This window comes from Xyrauchen texanus, chromosome 25 (assembly GCF_025860055.1).
Source record: "Xyrauchen texanus isolate HMW12.3.18 chromosome 25, RBS_HiC_50CHRs, whole genome shotgun sequence".
NCBI classification, from domain to species: Eukaryota; Metazoa; Chordata; class Actinopteri; order Cypriniformes; family Catostomidae; genus Xyrauchen; species Xyrauchen texanus.
The window spans coordinates 6,176,123-6,201,654 of NC_068300.1; the positions used below are offsets into that span (position 1 = coordinate 6,176,123).

General features: G+C 38.5%; 2 protein-coding genes and 1 pseudogene across 3 annotated transcripts in view; all 3 read right to left on the minus strand.

The window, feature by feature from the left end:
• The window catches only part of LOC127618612 (zinc finger protein 239-like), a 165,226-nt gene that overhangs the window by 77,507 nt on the left and 62,187 nt on the right, over positions 1 to 25,532 (minus strand). The gene's annotated exons all lie outside the window — the stretch shown is intronic.
• The window catches only part of LOC127618594 (zinc finger protein 271-like), a 167,141-nt gene that overhangs the window by 76,856 nt on the left and 64,753 nt on the right, over positions 1 to 25,532 (minus strand). The window lies entirely within an intron of this gene.
• LOC127618955 (zinc finger protein 721-like) overlaps positions 22,864 to 25,532 on the minus strand; it is a 46,001-nt pseudogene continuing 43,332 nt past the window's right edge.

Here is a 25,532-nt window from a genome sequence, read left to right on the forward strand (position 1 = left end):
ATGGCTGACTTTTTCTTTTCCCCTCTAGCCTGAACATCCTCCTCCTGAGGGTTTCTTTGCTCTCTAAAGGGACAAAAATACTCAAGTAGGAAATACATATCTTCTATATCATGACTGAGTCTTGTTTGCTGAACTTTTACCATCAATATCTATAACTGTGGCTGGGGAACTTTCCTCTTCATAAACCACATCCACAACATCTCCAGGTTCAAACTTTTTTTTAGTATGTCCTTTTTAGGGACAATATCATAGGTGGGAGGCTCCTCCCTCCATTCCACCAGAACCCATGTTTTGTTCATTTTCTAAATAAATAAATAAATAAATAAATAATTACATGCATACATATTTACTTACATACAATTGAACATAAATACATTTATACATTAATAAAATATAGGCCTATATTAATCCAAAGGTGTACAAAACTCTAAAGTCTCATCATTCACATTCATCTGTTGCCTTCAACTGACTGTATCCATGACAACAATGTTACCTTTAACGGCAACCAGCCAGCAACTCTCACGGTCTCGTCCGGTGCAGATAATTTACTTCTATTCTAAGGTAACCAAAAGGTACAATAATATCAATTACTAGTGATGAAATACAAAACAAAGTAATGGGTTTTGTTAACAATAGATAAAGCTCATTTTTTTATAGTCATTTATTAAAAAAAAATTGATATAGCCGGTATAACGTTAGCTATATAAGCCTATAATGTGCCGGCAGCAAAAAAAAAAAACAGAAAAAAAAAACATTTTCATATGTTTTAGTGTTACAAATACACATTCATTTAGAAATGTATAACAGAACAGTAATTTAAAGCATTATAACGATACAATTATTATAATAAAAAAGGCGGACTTACCTTCACAAGACAAAGTGACAGTTGAATGACGTGAATCGGCTACGTGTAGCGAGTAGGGCGTCAATGAAACACGTCACCTCAGTGAATCGAATCTCTAGAAAGATTCATTTACCGGTTCTTTATGTAAATTACACGAGCGTCTTTTTCAGGGTGAAAGACTCTTATTCAACAGATTCCTTAAAACACAAGTCTTTCGCGACAACTTTTATTTTCTTTAAAATAAATAGCCTTCTAAAAATATATATATATTAATCCTATGTTCCTAATTCAATTTTATAAATACCCAGATTCGTTATTGTAATTTTTAGAAAATGTTCTCATATTACAATTTGGTTTAAGCTATTCGGATAATGCAAAAAAATATATTCTTTATTATGCTTACAAAGAAATAACACTATTGTTTCTTTTTGAAGGATACAAATGGAGTATAAAGTGTACTTAAATGAAGAGGCACCTGTTCCAGCAGCTACAAAAAGGCGATGGACACAGAATATAATAGGTTGCTGAATTCAGAATAATATGCAAATAACTGTAATTTAGGCAATTGTTTTCTTATTGTAGAATTACATATTGACATTAATCAAATAAGCAAGAATTCTGCTCTTTCTTCTTCTTCAGAGCAAAAAAGAGAAGATCATACAAGACATGGCTTATTCCTGATATAGTTGAAGTAATTCAGGTTTTGATGTTGGCCTAAAAACCATTTTCAGTGATAAATACATGGCCATAGTTAGACAAGAAGCCATGTCTAACTAGCTCCTGTATGTTTATAATTTCATACTTATAGGAAAACATTTCCATTGATGACAGTGGTGACAATATCAGTAAATCTAACAGGAACTCCCCTGATGCTCATGTGAGAATAGTTTTTTTTTTTTTCAAAGTTAATCTTCTTTAGAATTGCGCTTCTTTATTGTCATAAGGTTGGCAATTCTTTGTTCCTTTTTCAGCCAGTACATATAAAAATTTAAAAATATAGTACATGCATAGTGGTCCAATAGCTGTACATGTCTCACAGGGAAACGTTTCTACTGATGATGAGAATGAGGTCATCAGCGATGGTGATGGGAACTTTTCAGATGCTGATGTGAGAAGAATTTCTGATCTTTTCTTTTTATCCAATGTTTTTTGCATACATTTGTAAATATCTGTGTTCATATCTTTGTTTTAATGTGTAATAAATGCACAATTTCTGACAGGAAAGCTTTTCTGCTGATGATGAGGATGATGTTTTTAGCACAGCTTATGAGAACTTTCCACAGACTCATGTGAGAATAAAGTTTAGAATATGTACTAGTCTATAGCCTCACACTTTTTTTTCTTCTTTATGTGTCAGCTTGTAATAAGTGCAATATTTACTTTCTAGATTGTCAGAAACCACAGTGCAGTTTGTGAGGGAAGCACAGAAGAAAGAGAGGAGTGGTGTGCCAGTGAGGAAAAGATATATCCAAATGCCAAAATCACTAATGAAGAATCTCTCCTGTCTATACTTGCCTACAGCCTCAGGCATACAACATCCAAAGTGGCTTTGAGTGACTTGTTAGATCTTATCAATCTCCACTGTCCTGATTCAACCAATGGCGTTCCAGATAGCTTATACAAGTTCATGAAATCCTTTCACTGTGACACTTTTGAAGTCCAGTATATTTGCCCATCCTGCCAATATTTCTTTGGTAATGAAATCCCCACCCACTGTGCTTCATGCAATGGTGCCCCAGGGGACATGGAAAACCTAATCAAATCTGGCTCTGTCTTTATCAAGTTATCTATTGCAGATCAATTAAGAGGTAAATTTCAGAATACAGATTTTTGTCAGTCTTTGAATTACAAATGGTCAAGGACAAAGCGCAACTCACAAAACGTTGAAGACATATTTGATGGCACTATGTACAAATCTATTGATGCACTAAATGACCCAAATTTGGCGAATATTTCAGTGTCATGGAATGTTGATGGTGTTCCAATTTTCAAATCTTCTCCTTTTCATATCTGGCCACTTCAAGTTACAATCAACGAGCTCCCCTAATCTGAGGGCAAAGCATGTCATTCTTGGCGGTTTGTGGTTTGGGCCAAGAAAGCCAGAAATGAACTCGTTTCTGCAATCGTTTGTTAATGAATTGCGAAGTCTTGAAAACCAAGGGTTACCTTGTCAGTGGAAAGGTGAAAAATCAGTAGTCCATGTTTACAGTTTGCTTTGCATTTGTGATTCAGTGGCTCGTTGTGCTGTACAGAACGTCAAGCAATTTAATGGAGAGCATGGTTGTAACTGGTGTTATCAAAAGGGTGAAGTTGTAGAAAAGGGTAATGGGTTTACAAGGGTGTATCCTTTGCAGTCAACGGAGCCAGAGCTAAGATCACACAAAAAACACACTAAAGATGCTCAGCAAGCTGTGGATTCGGAAACATGCATAAATGGTGTAAAAGGTCCATCTCCTCTAATGCTGCTGATGTTTTTTAACATGGTTACTGGATTTGGATATGACTACATGCATGGCATATTACTTGGTGTTTGTCGCCAGCTGACTACCCTATGGTTTGACTCCAAATACCATACAGAGTCTTGGTACATTGGAAGAGAAGTCGAAGCAAATTGAAAGAAGGTTACTTGCCATTAAACCACCTGCAAGTATAACAAGACCACCCCGTTCAATTTCTTTTGCGTAAATATTGGAAAGCTTCGAATACAGACACTTTTTCTTATTTTACAGCCTTCCCTGTTTGTTCGGCATTTTACCCAGAAAATATCTTGACCATTTACTACTTCTAGTACAGGCCACATACATTCTCCTTCAAGATTCAATTCCCCCCATGACATTGACAAAGCTGATGGCCTTTTAAAATCATTTGTGGGCGCTTTGAGTCTCTGTATGGAAAGTGTCATGTGTCTTATAATGTCCACATACTTGTACATGCAGCAGCATCTGTAAAAAATTGGGGTCCTTTATGGAGTCACAGTGCATTCTTATATGAGTCCCAGAATGGACACCTTCAGAAACTCTTTCATGGCACACAAGCTGTAGCAGAGCAAATTGTTAACATGTTTAACCTTTACCAGCATGTTCCACGACTCATTGCTGCTGTATTCAATGATGAACAAACACAACACAGCAAAAGCTTTGTTGAAAAAATGTTGGGAGGTACCAAGATTGTCACAAAGTGTATTGGTAGTTCTAGCGTGATGTTTCTTGGATGCCCAAATGTACGACAGCCAACCCCAAGAGAGTCTTATCTCCTTCAAGAGTCAGGTTTTAGTGCAAATAAAGCTTTCAGTTTTTATTCTAGGGCTGTGGTATATGGCAAGCTGAATTCATTCAAAAGGAGCAAAATCTTTATCTAAAAGAATCAACTATGCAGTTCAAACCAAACATGGGTCTGTAGCATTAATACGATCATTTATAAATGTAGGTAATGCGTAAGGAGAGGGTCATGCCTTCATTGATGTTATGAAAACAACAAGTAATGACATCAGCAAAGACAGAGAATCAGGGATAACAGCAACAAGCATTTTAAAAGAAAGAGGGATAGACTCAGTTGAACTAATCAAATGCACAGACATACATTCAACCTGTGTCTATCTCAAGGACCTGCCAGGTCTTGCAAATAATTTTTTTGCATCCAACCAAATAGATGGGAGTTGGATTAAAAATAAATTGCTGGTTTTGATCTTAATGTTATAAAATGTAAAAGTGTACAGTACACAGACTCATATCTCTTAAATGTTGAAATGTCTTGGATGTTTGCATAAATGCATAATTTTGAAATGATTTAGAGTAATGGTTAATTTTTTATTTTTGCCTATATCTATTCTTACTCTTAATTGTATTCATTTATTTGTTAAGACTCATTGTTTCTATTGCTGCCAACAGAGCATAATATATAAAAAATAGTTCAACGAAATGTACTTGAATCTAATTAAATAAAAATTGTATGACTAAAACTACAGCAACTATCACAGTTTTATTCTCTAGTCATTATATAGTCTATCCTGAATCCAAAACCTGTAGTTTTTTTTATATTTATTTTTCATTTTGTATTTATTTATTTTTCATTTACAGGAAAAAACTCCTGTAAGAAAACATTTCGTTTCTGCAGGAATTATAAAATCCTGCAGGATTTTTCACTTGTGCTGCACAGCAGTATGTGCAGGACATTCCTACTTGTTTTAGAATGAGCCCTTCAATACAACAGAAACATGCAGCAACATCCTACACTAGTGAAAAATCCTGCAGGATTTTATAATTCCTGCAGATTTTTTTTTTAAATCCTGTAGGATTTTAAACTTCCTGCAGGACTGCTGTGCAGCACAAGAGAAAAATCCTGCAGGATTTTATAATTCCTGCAGGATACCTGCAGAAAAAATGAAAATCCTGCAGGATTCCTGTAGGTTATTTTTGTAAGGGCACCTCTGGGTGACTGACTGGGGGGGGGTCCACTGTATAACAGAGCAATACTCTAATGAAATTAGTGGTTCTAAAGTCAGTCACACTCGGCTTTCTTCCAAATAACGCACATTTTATTCATAAGTTCCTGCACATTTTTGTTTTTCTGTGTGAAATGGCTAATAAAAATAAGTAATACAAAACGATTATGTGGTCACCTCACCAAGGTGAATTGGTTTAGTCTTGACTTCTGGCCGTGACTCGTAACGTGAGTGACCGTGTTGGGGGGCGGGGGATGGGAAATCTGTTGATTGTCGAGTGCCAAATAAACATGGATGGATAGGAAAAGGTCAAAGCCATCAGGTGCACAATTTAGAAAAAAAAAGAAAAGAAGAAGAGGAGAAACGAGCAAAAGATAAAGGTATGCAACTATGTTCTCTGTGATATGATTACGGTATCCATGTTGTCATGAATGAAGGGCTAATGTTAATTGTTGGTAACTCTTACGTTTGTTAGCCTATTTGCTATGATGCTTGCTATGCTTATACATATCGGTTTTAAGTCAACAAACACGAGATCTAATTTCACCATAATATTGTTACAATTTCAGTTATTATTTATTTCCATCAGTTGGGTTACGTTAGGCCCTGTAATTAGCCAACGGAATTTTTATTAAATCTGTAGGTAGTTTCAAAGAGACGACATTTGCTATTTATTTACTACTTATTTGCTACATGACACATGCCATGAATATGAAGGAGGTTTTTATGCATGTTTATGACAACTGTCATTAAGTGTCACTCGCTCAATTATGACATTTTTAATGCAAATATGACATTATTTGTTTGAGATGCCTTTGTTGACAACTTGACATTACCAAGACATCATAACCTGTCATAAATATGTCATAAAAAACATGACATAGCAGATTAATTATTAAACTTAAGAAACTACTTAGCTTTATGAGTTAACATTACAGTGTCTGAATTCTGAGTGAGCCACTCGTTCCCTAATTTTGTTCACTCATTCTTACCCACAATGCAGTCTAATTTCAAGTACAGTCAATGATGGATAATTTCCCACAATCCACCACGGGGAAGACGTATGAGCTGGGAGTTCACTGCTTCCTTCACTCCTGCAATGCTTTATTTGATTCTGAATGTAGTAAATAACTTTTTGACAAATCATTACTTGATTAATATTACATATAGACAAAACATACAGATACATTTTAAAATGTACTCTTTATTTGATCAAACTTGTTTACTCTTTATATTAACACACAGTATATATTAAAAATGACAAACAGAAGGAAGATTTATTTATTTATTGACGTTTCTGCACCTTGACAGTCTCATCACGCTCAGCTGTAAACTTCCGCTCTCATAAAAGTCCCATTCAATAATCTCTCAATAAATTACACAATAATTCAAATTAAATCCAATAATGTAATGACAGTAACGCCACACATTATAAAGAAGTATGTATTAGAAATGTACTTGAGTGAGAGTAAAAAGTTCCCACTTTTAGACATACTCTTAAAGTACATTTTCCCCCAAAACGTTACTCAAGTAAATGTAACGCGTTACTACCCACCTCTGATGGCGAGCCAACCGAACTAGTCTGTAACTTGTGAATTGAATCAATTGTGCCATTAAGTGGGAAGACAATTTTATTAATTCAAAAGAGTCGATTACCTGAAATGATTCATTCAAAAGAGTCAATCAAGTGGCGACTCACCATAGAAAAACCATAACCTGTTTTTAATATATCCTGGGTCGCATTTCCTTTTATGTTGCATAGTTTTGTTCATGGTTTTCAAGTACAAGGACATGTATCAAGTGACATGATTTTTGTTGTTGACGTCAACAAAAGCGACAAGACGTTTTCTCTCCCCCCTTATAAAAATGTATGAGCATATTTACTTATATGAGCCCATTATTATCCCATTTGTTTCCTAATTTCGAACATAATTCAAACAGAACATACATATTACACAGGAGGAAAGGCCCCTTGTTGCCATGTGTACAACAGGAACTGTATTGCACTAATTGCTATTACGATACCAACCGTTACAGAGGGCCGATTACCACATGTAGATGTCCAATGACCAGGAGAGTAATGAAGAGCAGGCAGTTGTACTAAATTGTACTATTTTACTATTTACTAACATTGAATAACAATAGTTAAATACACTGTGTACATATTCACCGTCAAAGGGTTACACAAATGCAAAGAAAATGTACACATGTAAAATGCCAGAGAAAGTTTATCTAGGATGTGTAAGGTATGCGGTAAGACCATACGTTCCTCCTCCGCTAAGATGTTATAAATGTCAAAAATTCAGTCACGTAGCGGCAGTATGCAGAGGTAAACAGAAATGTGCGAGGTGTGGAGGCGAGCATGAGTATGGCAAGTGTGGGCAAGGTGTAAATCCTAAATGCTGCAATTGTGGTGGAGACTGTGACGGCCCAGGTGGAGTCCGCACAAGAGCGGTAATGTTGTGTCATCGCTCCCACACACACACATTCATTTACACAGACATTAATTTATTCATTTCAGAATCCTTAAGTTTCTTTCCTTATTTTGTCATTCACATTTATTTGTTTAGTATAATGGGACAATAACTACACGGAACAAACAACATCCATTAATTCTTTATTGTTAAGTTTACATTTACAACACATTTTTATTTACTTTGTTACTGATTTGAAGTGCACGCAAATTAGTTACATTGTATCTGTCACTTATATTTGTCTCTATTTTGAGTTTAAGTTTACCGGTGACCTTCAGGCATGGTCCACTGCAGCCGTATCCTGGCGTGGGGAAAGTGACGGCCATATCCTGGCGCGATGAGAATTAGAGTCCGGGCAGGAACGGAGATTTAAGGGTTATTAGTTCCGCCCGGACATACCATTGCTGGGAGTGGTCCGGGGAGGAAGGAATGTTAATATCTTTTATTAATTGATTTCTTTAGTTGTACGTTTGTGGTATTTGACTGCATTTTGCTTGCTTAATTTTATTTACTATATATTTCTATTTTTGTCCTGATTTTGATTTATGTAAGGTTGTATGTTGAATGAGTAGTTAAATTGTTTTCCCTCTTAATTTGTAATGGGCCCATCCTTTCCTTTATAAGCTGTTGCTTTGTTCATTTCAGAGGTCAGCTTTAGTTTGTTTGGTTGTTTGTTTAATTGTTTCCGGATTTCATTTTCTGTTTGTTTATTTTTGTTGTAAGAAGTTTATGAGTTGTAAAGTTGTTTTTTTCTTTTGGGTTCAAATAAACCCCATTTTTTCATTACAAAGCTGGTGTTCCTTGTTCCTGACTTCTCGGTCCCTCACATATGGTGGCAGCGGTGGGATGCTTCAGTCGGTCAAGGACACTAAGCAGTATTTGTTTTCTGCCCCTCGTGGCTGTTTTTTTTCCCCTGTTATTATGAGTCGTACTTTGAAGAAAGGTGTGCCTAAAGCTCCTACCTTGCAGCAAGAGGAAGAAAGGGGTGAGGAGGATCAGGCCATTGTAGAAGGAGCTGAAGGAGGCGAGGCAACAGGAGACAGAGAAGTTTCGGTGACTGAGTTGGCAAATCTGCTTCGAGTCCACATGGCCAGGGCGGAAGGCCGGGAGACTGCAAGACAGCAGGAGCAGGCGGATCAGGAGCGACGGTTTAAGGCTCTCCAGCACCAGTTTGGTCTTTTGCAAATGGAGGTCCAAGCACGCACCTCTCCTGATCCTCACTTACCTGATGTTAACCGGGAGTTCCAGGGAAGGCCCGATGTGGATCGTTTAGATTCAGATGGAAACTCTGTGGCTTCAGTTCATCAGCAGAGTTTTGCTCAAGTTGGGAACAATGTAGGCCCACCATTATCTCAGATGCCTCGATTGGAGAAACTGAGTGACACTGATGATGTGGAACACTTTCTTGTTACTTTTGAACGGATTGCTGTTGCTTGTAGGTGGACTAAAACCGATTGGGTTTGGCATTTAATCCCTTTGCTGACTGGTAAAGCTAGAGCAGCCCTACGTCCTTATGGACGTGGACGAGTCTACTGACTATGACAAAGTGAAGTGTGCTATTTTAAAGAAATATGATGTCAATGTTGAAACTTACCGACAAAAGTTCCGTTCCTTATTAGTGGATCCCACAGAGAGTCCAATAGAACTGTATAACCGGCTCAAGGAACTCTTTGGAAAGTGGATCCAGCCTCAGAGGAAGCGAGTGGAGGAGGTGAGTGAAATCATCATCCTGGAGCAATATCTTAGAATGCTGTCCCCTGAACTCCAGGTGTGGGTCCGAGAGAGAGATCCCAGCACACGTAGCGGAAGCAGCGTCTCTTCGTGGATGTGTTTGTTGCAGCTAGAGGAAAGAGTAAGCCGTGGGCTTGGAAACCTGTTAATGTTAGCCATTCTCTTGACCTGCCTCATTTTCAGCAAAGGAAGGTGGAGGGGTCTGGTAAGCCCTACATGGGGAAACCTACTTCAGCCAAATTAAATTTTGCTCCTAAACGACCTCCCATATGTTACCTGTGTGGTCAAGAAGGGCACACTAAACCCAATTGTCCAAAAATCTCCGCTCAGCTTACCCAGCTATGTTTTGTACCAAGGAGGGAGGTAACTAAATCCCCAAGCTCTTTGAGAACTACCAATGTGGAGATAAATGGTGAGAAATTGACTGCTTTGATTGACACCGGCAGTGATCAGACTCTGGTTAGAAGAAAGTTCATATCACCCTCTTTGATCAGCACAGTTAACAAATTGCCTATTTGCTGTGTACATGGCGATGAGAGATTGTTACCTACCGCCAGTGTCTATGTCAAGATAGAAGAACAAACTTATCTGGTGAAGGTGGGGGTGGCTGATAACTTGTCTTTTCCTGTGATTCTGGGTCGAGATATACCAGTGCTGTTGGAGTTGTTGCACCCGATCGCGACAGTGTCACGTGGTGGTGACCCGAGCAAAGGCGAACCAGTCAGAGGGGATTGAACACACACTAAGTACTTTACCTTTCTTCAATGCAGAGATTGAGACCGTGGTGTCAAAGAGGAGGAAGACGAGAAGAGGAAAAAAGACAAGAGAAGGTAAAATATGCTGCTCGTACAGTTTCTGAAAATATGGCCTGTGACTTGCCTGTGAACTTCCAGATGCCCACCAACATCGTTCAGATGCAGCAGGAAGATGCTAGTCTCACGGAGTGCTTTGCTAGAGCTGCAGAGGTAAGAGAGAAGTCTCTAGATGACAATACAGCCAGATATGTGATAACGAAGGGAATACTCTATCGGAAGATCGGGGTCCAGAAACAACTTGTGGTTCCACAGTGTGTTCAGAGATGGTGTTACATCTGAGTCACTTCGATTCCTTGGGCTGGCCACCTGGGGAAAAACAAGACTACTGCAAGAATCAAAAAGTGTTTTTCTGGCCCGGTTTGAAGGCAGATGTGGCCCGATTTTGTAAAAGCTGTCCTGTTTGTCAGAAGGTGTCCCTCAGATGTCCGTCAAGAGCACCACTACAACCACTTCCTATTATTGGTACTCCGTTTGAGAGGCTTGGAATGGATGTCGTTGGACCAGTGGAGAGGAGTCGTGCAGGGAACCGTTTCATGCTGGTAATAACGGACTATTCCACCAGATACCCAGAGGTATTTCCGTTAAGATCTGTGAAGGCGAAACCTGTGGCTACTTCCTTGGTCCAGTTATTTTCCAGGGTCGGATTTCCAGCAGAAATTCTAACCGACCAGGGCACCAATTTCATGTCTACCTTGTTGAAGCAGGTCTACCAGCTCTTAGGAATTAAGAGTCTGCGTACTACTCCCTACCATCCCCAAACAGATGGGTTGACTGAGCGGTTTAACCAGACTTTGAAACAGATGTTAAGAAAGTTTGTGAGTGAGACTGGCCAAGACTGGGATCAATGGTTGCCCTATCTGCTTTTTGCTTATCGGAAGTCCCTCAGGCTTCCACAGGTTTTTCCCCTTCGAGCTGTTGTATGGCCGTGATGTCAGGGGCCCGTTGGCTCTGCTCCAGGAGATGTGGGAAGGGAGTCCTGAAAAGAAAGAGCCTACCAGTGTTGTCTCTTATGTTCTACAAATGAGGGAACGTTTGCAGGAGATGACCGTTTTGGCTCAGAATCATTTGGCGGAAGCCAGAGAAAAGCAGAAGACTTGGTATGACCCTCTGGCTCGAGAACGAGATCTGGAGGTTGGTAAGAAAGTACTTGTCATGTTGCCCAGTCGAGAGAGTAAACTGCTAGCAAAATGGCAGGGTCCTTACGACATCAAGAAACGTCTGGGTCCTACGACTTATGAAATCAGTATGCCGGGTCAAGATCGATCTAGTCGGGTATTGCACGTTAACCTGTTGAAGGAGTGGGTTCCCGTCCTGAAAAGTCACAGTCACTGATGATTCGTAGTATGGAAGAGGAAGAATCCGATGAGCAGTATCTGCCACAGCCCATTCCGGGGGACATCGGGTTAGATCATCTAACAGATTCCCAGCGGTCACAGGTACAAGTTCTCTTCACTTCTTCAAAGGTATTTTCTGAATATCCTGGGTTTACCAACTTGATTGAGCACGCTGTAGTACTGAGTTATAGGATACCTGAGAAATTCCAGGTGACATTGCAGGAAGAGGTGGATCTTATGCTTCGTTTGGGCATCATTGAGCCTTCGAAAAGTGAGTGGTGTCACCCCATCGTCCTTGTGCCAAAGAAGGACGGGAGTATAAGGTTCTGTATTGATTTCCGATATCTGAACTCAGTATCGCAGTTTGATTCCTACCCTACCCCTCGCATAAGTGACCTAATTGATCGTTTGGGCCAATCCAAATATCTGACAACAATGGACCTTTCTAAAGGCTATTGGCAAATTCCACTGACTCCGCCTCGAGGCCCTTGACTGCATTCAGAACGTCAAGGGGCCTTTTCCATTTCAAGGTGTTACCTTTTGGCCTTCATGGGGCCGTGGCGACCTTTCAGAGGTTAATAGACCAAGTATTACGTGGTTTATCTTTTGCTGCTGCATATCTTGACGATATTGTAATTTACAGTAACACCTGGGAGGAACATGTGCAGCATCTACGAAATCTTGCAGCGCCTTCAGAATGCCGGACTGACTGTCAACCCCACCAAGTGTGCTGTAGCTAAGCAAGAGACTGAATACCTGGGCTATGTCATTGGCCAGGGTGTTGTGCGACACGCAGGTGAAGAAAGTTCAAGCCTTGGAGAAGTGTGTGGTGCCCCAGACACGTAAGGCCCTACGATCTTTCTTGGGTATGGCTGGTTTTTACCATCGTTTTGTCCCCAACTTTTCCAGCAGGGCTGCTCTACTGACAGATATTGTGGGGGCACGTTGTCCGAACCAACTACAGTGGACCGAGGAGAGATTGAAAGCCTTCCGAGACATCCAGGGAGCTTTGACGACTTGCGCTGTACTACACAATCCTGACTTTGGTCAACCTTTCATTGTACAGACTGATGCCTCTGAGAGGGGAGTAGGAGCCGTACTATTGCAAGGGCCAACAGAGAACCGACAGCCAGTGGCTTATATTAGTCGCAAACTGTTTCCAAGAGAAGTACGTTATTCAACGGTGGAAAAGGAGTGTTTAGCTATAAAGTGGGCGTTGGATTCCCTACGATACTATCTACTAGGCCGTGAGTTTACCCTGGAGACTGATCACAAAGCATTGCAATGGTTGGAGAAAATGAAGGATTCTAATGGAAGGATTACAAGATGGTATCTCGCCATGCAGCCCTTCAGATTCAGGATACAACATGTGTCTGGTAAAGTCAACTGTACTGCTGACTATCTCTCCCGCTCTACGGGCGAGATTTCTTAAGAGGGGGGAAATGTGACGGCCCAGGTGGAGTCCGCACAAGAGCGGTAATGTTGTGTCATCGCTCCCACACACACACATTCATTTACACAGACATTAATTTATTCATTTCAGAATCCTTAAGTTTCTTTCCTTATTTTGTCATTCACATTTATTTGTTTAGTATAATGGGACAATAACTACACGGAACAAACAACATCCATTAATTCTTTATTGTTAAGTTTACATTTACAACACATTTTTATTTACTTTGTTACTGATTTGAAGTGCACGCAAATTAGTTACATTGTATCTGTCACTTATATTTGTCTCTATTTTGAGTTTAAGTTTACCGGTGACCTTCAGGCATGGTCCACTGCAGCCGTATCCTGGCGTGGGGAAAGTGACGGCCATATCCTGGCGCGATGAGAATTAGAGTCCGGGCAGGAACGGAGATTTAAGGGTTATTGGTTCCGCCCGGACATACCATTGCTGGGAGTGGTCCGGGGGAGGAAGGAATGTTAATATCTTTTATTAATTGATTTCTTTAGTTGTACGTTTGTGGTATTTGACTGCATTTTGCTTGCTTAATTTTATTTACTATATATTTCTATTTTTGTCCTGATTTTGATTTATGTAAGGTTGTATGTTGAATGAGTAGTTAAATTGTTTTCCCTCTTAATTTGTAATGGGCCCATCCTTTCCTTTATAAGCTGTTGCTTTGTTCATTTCAGAGGTCAGCTTTAGTTTGTTTGGTTGTTTGTTTAATTGTTTCCGGATTTCATTTTCTGTTTGTTTATTTTTGTTGTAAGAAGTTTATGAGTTGTAAAGTTGTTTTTTTCTTTTTGGGTTCAAATAAACCCCATTTTTTCATTACAAAGCTGGTGTTCCTTGTTCCTGACTTCTCGGTCCCTCACAGAGACCATAGTGCAGGATATGGTGGTTGTCAGGTACGAAAAAATGCAGTCAAGGTTCAAAATGTTAAAACGACAGAAGGGATAACATACGCCGAGACATTGAAGAAAGTAAACCAGACTCCTAAAACAAATGAAACTAGGAATGAAGGAATTAATTCAAAACAACAGAGGAAAGAGCGAAGAGATGAAAAGGTAGTAGTGGACGATAAAGTGGCATTTGTAGCATTTATAGCTGAAGTAGTGAACTGTTCAGCACAAACTGAAAGCAGGACTGAAAGAATCAAAATCATTATCAGAGCTGCAGAAAAGTACTTGGATCTGGGGAATGTTACTGTGGACATGATAAATGAAAGGCTTAAGATTCCAACATTAAATAGTCAAGCAGAAAATAGTCAGACAACATGTGGTGGATCTTAATGGTGTTATATATCTTACAATGGAATGCAAGAAGTTTGATTGCAAATGGACAGGAGTTTAAGAAATGTATAGAAAACCAAGAGAAAAGCCCAGATATTATATGTATACAGGAAACTTGGCTTAAATCACAATATAACTTTATAATACATGGCTATATTACTATTTGGAGGGATAGACATCAAGGGAATGGAGGTGGAGTAGCTACTTTTATAAAACAAGGAATTGGGTATAAAACAGTTGAGGTAGATAGGGAAATAGAAGTTGTGGTGGTGGAAATATGGGAAGGAACACGGTGTATTAGAATAATACATTTTTACAATCCATGTGATAAGTTAAGAAAGGATGTTCTAGAAAGTATAGGAGGGAATGGAAGTCAAAAAAGCGGTGTGGTGTGGTGATTTTAGCAGCTCATAGTTCAATATGGGGAAGCGCAAAAACAGATTATAATGGTGAGATCATTGAAGATATGCTAGACTGGGGAAGATTAGTGTGCATTAATGATGGAAGTCATACTAGAATTGATTTGTATAAGGGAAGGCATTCAGCATTAGACTTGACAATAGTCTCTGAAAGCTTAGTGAGTAAATGTAAATGGAAAGTACTAAAACAAAGTACAATAGGAAGTGATCATTTTCCTATTTGCAGTAAAGTTGGAGTAGATATAGAACAAAGAGTGGGGGAAAAAATGCTTAGGTGGAGGTTCAAGTCAGCGGATTGGGATAAGTATAAGGAGTTATGTGAAAGCAAAATGAAGGAAATAAGTAAATGTATAGAAGATGTTGATGTTTTTAATAAGGAAATATGCAAGGTTCTTCAGAGTACAACTGAAGAAGTAATAGGTAAGAGGAAGGCAGGCAGCAGGAGGAAAGCTATGCCATGGTGGAGTGAGGAATGTAGTGAGGCAATAAAAAGGAGAAATAAAGAACTCAAGAGGGTAAGAAGGTCACTTAATTTTAACGATTTAGTTAGCTATAAAAGGGCACAACCTATAGTGAGAAGAGTTATTCGGACGTCTAAAAGAAATTATTGGAGGGAATTTTGTAATAGAATAGGGGAAGACATTGAAATAAGTGAGTTATGGAATATGACACGAAAGATGGGCGGGATACAAAGAGATTACAACATACCTGTACTAGAATATAATAACAGACAATTTATATCTGAAAGTGGTAAAGCAGAGGTGTTTGCAGAAACATTTGTTAAAGTTCATAGTTATTCAAATTTATCAGAGGATGTTAGGAAAACTAGGGACAAGATATTAAGTAAATATCCTAATTTATTGGAGGAAAAAGGACCTTCGGGTAGTACGTTGGATTCAGAATTCACCTTGTATGAATTGAAAAAAGCGCTTACAGGGGTTAAGGAAACATCTCCAGGCAGAGATGATATTTGTTATGAGATGGTAAAACAATTATCAGAGATAGCATTAGAGACAATTTTGAGGCTTTTTAATAAGGTTTGGGAGTCAGGAAAGTTACCAAATGACTGGAAACATGGGGTCATAGTGCCTATTCCAAAACCAGGCAAGGATAATACACAGCCAAATAATTATAGACCTATAGCATTAATATCTAATTTATGCAAAATAATGGAGCGTATGGTTATGAGTAGATTGGTATATGTCATTGAAAGGGATGATATCTTATCACCTTGCCAAAGTGGATTTAGGAAAGGACGAAATACAATGGACTCAGTACTGTGTCTGGAATCTGAAATAAGAAAGGCTCAGGTAAATAAAGAAGCTTTAGTTGGGGTATTTTTTGATGTTGAAAAGGCATATGACATGATGTGGAAAGAGGGACTTTTAATTAAGTTAGAAAAAAATGGAAATTAAAGGAAGAATGTATAACTGGATCAGGGATTTCCTGTTTAACAGAACTATAGAAGTAAGATTAAGTAATGCTTTTTCTCAGGTACACACAATAGAGAATGGAACACCTCAGGGAAGCGTAAGCAGTCCAATTCTGTTTAATATTATGATTAACGACATCTTTACAAAGGTTGATGGGGGCATTGGAAGATCTTTATATGCAGATGATGGAGCGCTGTGGAAAAGAGGGCGTAATGTAAAGTATGTGGAAAGATGTTTGCAGAATGCTGTTAAAATGGTAGAAAACTGGGCAAATGAATGGGGATTTCGGTTTTCAGTAGATAAGACTCAGGTAATTTGTTTTGCAAAAAGGAAAAAGTAACCTTACTCTTAATATTAAATTGTATGGACAAGAAGTGAAGCAAACCGCAGTTGTGAGGTTTCTAGATATATGGATGGATATGAAACTGAATTTTAGTATACATATCCAGAAACTGGTTGACAAATGCAAAAAAGCATTAAATATCATGAGGTGTCTAGCAGGAGTTGATTGGGGAGCATGTCGTCAATCACTTAAAATAATATATTGTGCTCTAATAAGATCGGCAATAGATTATGGCAGTATGATATATTGCACTGCATCCAAAACACAACTCGTAAAACTAGAGGCAATTCAGTCACAAGCTATGCAAATTTGTTGTGGAGCGTTTAGATCCTCCCCAATATCAGCAGTGCAAGTAGAGATGGGTGTAATGCCTCTAGTAATTCGTAGGCTCAAGTTAAAGATGAGGTATTTTATAAGCATTAAGGGACATTCGGACAGTCACCCAGTTAAAATTGGAGGACTGTTGGGAATATGGATATAAAAAGTTATCAAATTTTGGATGGAAGGCTAGTGAGGAAGCCCGGAGAATGGGATTAAGTGATTTCAATGTTGCCCCTACTGTGGCTAGGTCAGCAATTCCTCCTTGGTTGTTCCCAATGCCTTTGATTGATATCCAATTGCTTAAAGAAAAGCATAAGGATAGAAATGGATTAGAAAATCTAGGTATACAGCAATACATAGATCAAACTTACTATAGTGCAGTGCAAATATATACTGATGGTTCAAAAGACCCAGAATTTGGGAAAACAGCAGTAGCGGTATATATTCCACTTTTTAACATTAGAATGTCCAAAAGAACATCAGATCATATTTCGGTATTCACTGCAGAAATAACAGCAATATGTCTAGCACTTCAGTGGATAGAAGAAATACAACCAACAAGGGCAGTGATTTGTACAGATTCTCTATCAGCTCTAAATAGTTTGGAAAGTGGAACATCATCAGCAAGGCAAGACATGATAATTGAAGTAATGCAGAGTCTTTACAGAACAAAACAGTATGGAATTCTGGTAAATCTTGTATGGGTTCCATCGCATATGGGTGTGAAAGGAAATGAGGAGGCTGACAATCTGGCTAAACGGGCATTCAATTATTCACAAATTGACATTGAAGTGGCATTAAGTAAAACAGAAATTAAAGTGATAATAGCGAAACAAATACAGGAAATTTGGCAGAAGGAATGGAATGAAGGAACAAAAGGTAGACATTTTTACTGCATTCAAGGAAAAGTAGGTTCAGAGAGAAGAAGATTCGGAAACAGGAAAGAGGGACGTATTAATAACAAGAATGCGTATTGGACATTGTTTATTAAATCAATGCTTACAAAGAATTGGTAAACATGAGAATGGAAATTGTGATAAATGTGGGTTAGCTGAAACTGTAGAACATGTGCTTATAGAATGCGAAGCTTATGAAAGAGAGCGGTTCCAGCTAAAACATGCTTTAAGAAATATAGAAATAAATGAGCTGACACTTCAGGTTCTCCTAGGAGAAGGTACTAAGCAATCAAGAATTTATCATGAGTTATTTATATTTTTAAAGGAAACAGGATTATATAATAGGATGTAAAAATCCCTTCTATGTATTGTGTTTTTTTTTTTTTTGAAAGAGTAGATTTAGTCTAAACTTCCTTTCCAATATGCGCTTCACACTCCATTTCAGTAGGTGGCGGGAATGCACCTTTTAAGTTGGTTTGCCAACCGGCATTAAATCCTAGAAGAAGAAGTAGTGCATGTCAAGAGCACAAACCGAGCCATGGAGTAAAAGGAATTGTCTGTAGACCTCTGAGACAGGATTGTGGAAATGGAAGTTTGGAAACACCAGGACTCTGAATCCTGTGATGTGTTTTGATTGACACCCTGGGGCGAGCACAATCACCTAATCAGCACATTAACCAAACTCCTCTACAATTATTATTTTATATTACTACCTTTACCAGTGATCATTTTTGAATTCGTCATTCAATAAAATTATTATTAATATTAATAACAATAAAAATAATAATATCATGAATCTGTTAGTCTTGACTGGCAAGGCTAGACTACGCTTCGACTTTACGCCTCAGACAAACGGTTAAACAGAAAATGCGAGCAGCACCCGATGATGGAGAGAAAACGGCCAGGTGGAGCAGAGAGGGAACAAAAAAAAGAAAGCACTCCAAGAAGAAGCATCAAAATTTTGCTAAATTACTGACCTGTTCAGGGCTTCAAGTGCAGGTCAGTTTCATCTGTAAATACTTTTTTCTTCGTTAACTTAGTATTGAACTGCTAGCAAATGTAAGCGGTAGCGCCCGTCTAACGTTACATTCGTGGAGAAATCAAAACAAATGAGTGCACACAGAAAACTCACAGAAGAAAGTACTGAGGTAAAAATTCAAATTGTTGTTTTTTTTTATTTATAACATATGATTTAGTTTAACATAACACAACTAAGGGAGCTGCTTTGCAGAATATTATCACGATTGAAAATGTTACATTGAATTTATTGTTCAATAAATTCACCGACTAAAATAGTTCCAAAGGAAAGATACAGCAGCGCGGTGTTTTGTTACTGAATGATTCAGTGTTTTGAACGAATCTTTTGTATGAATGACTCACTAATTAGTTTAATGTTTAAGTATTGCATTTTTTTTATATTCAAACATTTATTTAAAACATCAATCTCATAACATTATTTATTGCAGTTGTAATTGCAGTGCACATTTTTTTTATTTGATTGGTGACTCAAATTATTATAACTAAATGTATTGATCAAATGTAAGAATTTGACATAAATGCTTGTATGTACATTATGTGCAGACCCATTTGATATTAGGACTGCTTTAATTCTAGGTTGGTTGTTTATGTTTTTATGTTATGGTCATACTGTGAAATAAATGTAATTTAGGGGGGAAAAAACAAGGTTGGGTATAGGACTTCCTGAAACTTCCTCGCAGAATGTGAAACACCAAAAACACAAGAATAATTTCTAATAATTATTACAGTCCCACAAGGACATTATATATAATGCTGAAATATAATGCCTTCTTTCGCCATTTCATAGCTTTTAAAGTCCTGTGTTAATTCTTATTTCAGTGTAGTTACAGTATTTAGATAATTCGTTTTGTACAGCAGTACCGCCGCTCTCTAAATGCAGAGTACACAACCTACGTAGGGCACCAACCCTGATCGTGGAACACTCGCTGTGTCTGAAACCGCCCCCATCCACTATATAGTGCACTATTTCTAATTTTTGCTATTTTGTAGGAGTGTCTGAATTCTGAGTGAGCCACTCGTTCCCTAATTTTGTTCACTCATTCTTACCCACAATGCACTCTAATTTCAAGTGTACATTTCAAGTACACTCAATGACTGATAATTTCCCACAATCCACCACGGGGAAGACGTATGAGCTGGGAGTTCACTGCTTCCTTCACTCCTGCAATGTTTTATTTGATTCTGAATGTAGTAAATTACTTTTTGACAAATCATTACTGGATTAATATTACATATAGACAAAACATACAGATACATTTTAAAATGTACTCTTTATTTGATCGAACTTGTTTACTCTTTATATTAACACACAGTTTATATTAAAAATGACAAACAGAAGGAAGATTTATTTATTTATTGAAGTTTCTGCACCTTGACAGTCTCATCACGCGCAGCTGTAAACTTCCGCTCTCATAAAAGTCCCATTCAATAATCTCTCAATAAATTACACATTAATTCAAATTAAACCCAATAATGTAATGACAGTAACGCCACACATTGTAAAGAAGTATGTATTAGAAATTTACTTGAGTGAGAGTAAAAAGTACCCACTTTTAGACATACTCTTAAAGTACATTTTCCCCCAAAACGTTACTCAAGTAAATGTAACGCGTTACTACCCACCTCTGATGGCGAGCCAACCGAACTAGTCTGTAACTTGTGAATTGAATCAATTGTGCCATTAAGTGGAAAGACAATTTTATTAATTCAAGAGTCGATTACCTGAAATGATTCATTCAAAAGAGTCAATCAAGTGTCAACCCACCATAGAAAAACTATAACCTGTTTTTAATATATCCTGGGTCGCATTTCCTTTTATGTTGCATAGTTTTGTTCATGGTTTTCAAGTACAAGGACATGTATCAAGTGACATGATTTTTGTTGTTGACGTCAACAAAAGCGACAAGACGTTTTCTCTCCCCCCCTTTTAAAAATGTATGAGCATATTTACTTATATGAGCCCTTTATTATCCCATTTGTTTCCTAATTTCTAACATAATTCAAACAGAACATACATATTACACAGGAGGAAAGGCCCCTTGTTGCCATGGTTAGGTCAGTGTAGCTAGTCTTAAATAATAGTAATAATAAAAACAAATGATGTTATTTATGAAAAACTAAATATACTAGATGAAACACATCTTGAAACTTTAACTAAAAATATATTTTGATATAAAATGAGGTCTAATAGATTCTACCTTTAGTTTATTTCACATGAAACTATAAAATTGTGTCAAAATATAACAGTTACTTTTACTCATGAAAAATCGATGTATATTTATAATGATGTATATTGAATTTTCCTCCTCAGTGCTGTTTGGCATGTCAGGGGTGTCTTCTGTTTGAGAGATTTGACTTGACTTCCTCCGTAACGCTTTAAAATAGAAAAGTCTCACTAGAATTTAAATTGGTCACATCAGTTTTGAGGTCTGCGCTCCGAGATATCGAAGGAAGCCCGGTTGTTGCACGCGCCAGAGAGAAGAGCAGATCATGATCGCGAGCTCGTTACACTCGTGCGGAAGTGCAGATGAAAAGCCTTTAGCTGATTGCGAGATTATCATTAAATCTACAGACCTGAATAGGGTATCACTTGGGCGGCTGCCGAAATATCTTCAATGGGAGAACCATGGCATTGTTCTTTCCCTGCTGTCCACGACCCAGTCCAAATAGACCACCAGTTGAGAAACACTACTTTAACACACACTCACTTAAGTCAGACCCCCTCGCCTCTCTCTGACATTTTCTGCACTGCATGTGTGTGTTGTGCAAGTTGATGAGTCTGACAGTCGAGGAGGAAAGGAGATGCGCATGCGCAGGTCAGATTCTCCATCCGGTTGCATTTTTTTCTCAATACCATAGATAAGCAAATGTACATAATATGAAAACCATAAATTTTCATACCATGGTATACCATGAAACCGGTATACCACTGCAACACTACTTAATACACAATATAACACACTATTATAATCCATCTCTGCCCAGACGTAAACCTTTTACTTGTGTTGCGTGAGGACGTGGGTAGAATGTGTGCTTCTTCTGTCGTTTGACTTTGACTCGGTTAAGCTCGGGTGATGACGGTAGGACGTTTCCTTGCTCTGTCGGTGGGCGGTACGGCGGCTGATTCTCTGAGGGTTGGCGGACATATCGGCGAAGTCGACTCGGTTGAAGGAAGAGAAATCATCTTAATATCTGCAGGAAAAAGGGTGAGACGCGGATTGCTCAGCGGACTCCTTCGGATCTGTCAGTGTACTCGTTGGAACACAGAGAAATCTCGGCTCATCCAGCGAGATGGAGATTGTATGGCCAAAGTTCAGGTATGTACGTTACTTCCTTGGGCAACGATGCTACATCTGGAAGACGCAGGGCTGCAATTACACGTGGTGCATACTGTCACTGGAAGCAAAGCTTAGAAGGATCTCTGAGGTATTATACTCTCGATGATGTCATGGTTGAAGGGTGTGTTCTGTTGTGTTTCATCTAACAGGAGTTGAGAGTTCAATCCTTCACAATTACATATATAGGTGTAAAGTGAGCAAGGCTTGATGGGATCTGTAGTCTGTTTGGACTCCCTTTGTTTTGTGTTATCAGGCTTTGAGTGTTCCTACAGGCCCAAGTTCAGGATTTATGACTGTACTGTATGTAGTCCTGCCTTTGTCTCCTATCGGAGTACATGAGACCCAACACTAATGACACCATACTGGGACCTTATAGGAGCTGTTGGTGTGCAAGATTAGCTGCCAATAGAGCTGAACAATTAATCTTTCAAAGATCACAATCTCGATTAGATATTAAGCAATTTCGGATTCGGGTCGGGGCATAAAATCTCGGGTACGGGTCAGGTTTAATTTTAAGACCCCTGCAGACCTCTACTACTTAGGCAAATCTTTCCATGTGTATGTAGATTACTTAATTGGCTGAAATTCTTCCCACATGAAGAGCATTGGTATGGTTTCTCTCTGGTATGGATTCTCTCATAAATATTTTGTTTTTGTGGCTGAGTGAAAGTCTTTTCAAAGTGTGAGACAAACTTTTTTTGGTTTCCTTCCCCTTGTCCCCTCCCTCATCCAGGTAGACAGGGATGACCTGCCAGCAGATGGGGGTGGGGTCATGTATTTTCAGGGTTTGTGGCGCGGTGGTCATGTAGTGGGCTAAAGGACAGAAATAGTAAGCAGAAGGTTGATGGCTTGATTCCCACAGCCACCACCACTGTGTGCACTGTAAGTTACTTTGGATAAAAGCGTCTGCCAAGTACATCAATGTTTTTCCAGTGTGAGCACTTGTAAGGTTTCTCTCCATTGTGAATTCTCTCATGTATTTTCAGGACATGTGATCGAGTGAAACTCTTTCCACAGTGTGAGCACTTGTAAGGTTTTTCTCCAGTGTGAAATCTCTCGTGTCTTTTCAGGTGTTGTGATTGAGTGAAACTCTTTCCACAGTGTGAGCACTTGTAAGGTTTTTCTCCAGTGTGAATTCTCTCATGTATATTCAGGTCATGTGACTGAGTGAAACTCTTTTCACAGTGTGAGCACTTGTAAGGTTTTTCTCCAGTGTGAAATATCTCGTGAATTTTCAGGTCATGTGACTGAGTGAAACTCTTTCCACAGTGTGAGCGCTTGTAAGGTTTTTCTCCAGTGTGAATTCTCTCGTGTGTTTTCAGGTGTTGTGATTGAGTGAAACTCTTTCCACAGTGTGCGCACTTGTATGGTTTTTCTCCAGTGTGAATTCTCTCATGTCTTTTCAGGTCCTGTAATCGAGTAAAACTCTTTCCACAGTGTGAACACTTGTAAGGATTTTCTCCAGTGTGAATTATCTCGTGAATTTTCAGGTCATGTGCTCGAGTGAAACTCTTTCCACAGTGTGAGCACTTGTAAGGTTTCTCTCCATTGTGAATTCTCTCGCGTATTTTCCGGACATTTGATCGAGTGAAACTCTTTCCACAGTGTGAGCACTTGTAAGGTTTTTTTCCAGTGTGAATTCTCTCGTGTATTTTCAGGTCATGTGAGTGAGTGAAACTCTTTCCACAGTGTGCGCACTTGTAAGGTTTCTCTCCAGTGTGAATTCTCTCATGTCTTTTCAGGTCGTGTAATCGAGTCAAACTCTTTCCACAGTGTGAACACTTGTAAGGTCTCTCTCCTGTGTGAACTCTCATGTGTGTTTTAAGATGAATTTTATATGTAAAATGTTTTCCACACTGAGAGCAGGTGAAAGTATTTTTGGCAGTTCTTCGAGACTTTTTTGGTGGGCAATTCTTTTTAGTCTTTGAACAACTCAAATAATTTTCTCCAGTTTTGAAAATATGAACTTTCTGAAATTTCTCATCCACTACATTCAGCTCTTGAATATCCTCGTTCACCTTCATCAGGTCTAAAACACAATAAGAGGGACAAATGTTAAAAAGACATTAAATTGAACCCTAATTTAATAGCAAAAAGTACATTTTTATATTATTTTTGATATATTACACCAATTGAATTTAATACAGTAACTGCATTTCATGATTATGGTTTAGATTACATTTACATTTACATTTATGCATTTGGCAGACGCTTTTATCCAAAGCGACTTACAGTGCACTTATTACAGGGACAATCCCCCCGGAGCAACCTGGAGTTAAGGGCCTTGCTCAAGGGCCCAACAGTGGCATCTTGGTGGTGCTGGGGCTTGAACCCCCGACCTTCTGGTCAGTAACCACTGAGCCTCAACCACTGAGCCACCACTGCCCCAGTCACAGTCACAGAATTAGCCTCAGAATTAGCCACATTAGCCTCAGTCACAGAAAGACAACATGAAGTTGAACACAAATGAATGATTCTTATGAGCCAGCTCTGTTGAAACTACAGCGCAAAACACACAGTGCTTCCAGTAGTCTGATGAATAAATTATTTTTCTCAGTGCACGCTTGTTTTGAGTTGATCCACGGTGAGTACAGACTCCACAACTTCAAAGGTGCAAGTTGATACAACTTGAATGAAATAATTTTTATTGCTACCAAAATGTCATAAAAATGTTTTATTTCATGAATCAAACTACATGTTTATTATAAAACAAAAATGTTGTATCTTTTTAGAAATGAAGACGTCTTCTCTGCGTACACAATAGATGTAGAACGTTGCTCTGAGCCACTGATCCAGAGTCAGCTTTTCTCATCCTATTCTCCTACTTACGGGGAGGTGTCTCACAGAGCAGGTCGGCTGCACAAGTCAATGAACTGAGCGAGTATTTCACCTGTGTATCATGTTGTGGACAGTGGAAGACTAGTCTTATAATCCCTCCGCTTAAATGCGTTTACTGATTTTTTTGCACATTTGTACTCCTGATTTCTTGCAACACAGGAACTGTAGAGGTGTACAAAAGCAACGGGTTATTTTTTTTTTTTTAAAGTAACTCCGATATTATGGTCTAAAATAACAAATATTGCGTTACTTGAAAAAGTAATCTGATTACGTGACACATGTTACTTTTAGCGCATTACCTCCTACACTGGCTGTAAAAAACAAAACCTGTCAAGACTCGAAACCTTTGATTTCTTGAAATGTGCCGATGGACTAGCCCATATTTTCTATTTTCAAACAGGATGATCAAATGTGAATAAATGGATGTTATTGTATCGTATGTTATATTCTCCTGGCAATAAAAATTAAAGAAAACGTGAACAGAATTATTCTTCATGAAAGCAGCAAATTAAATATTGTAAAATA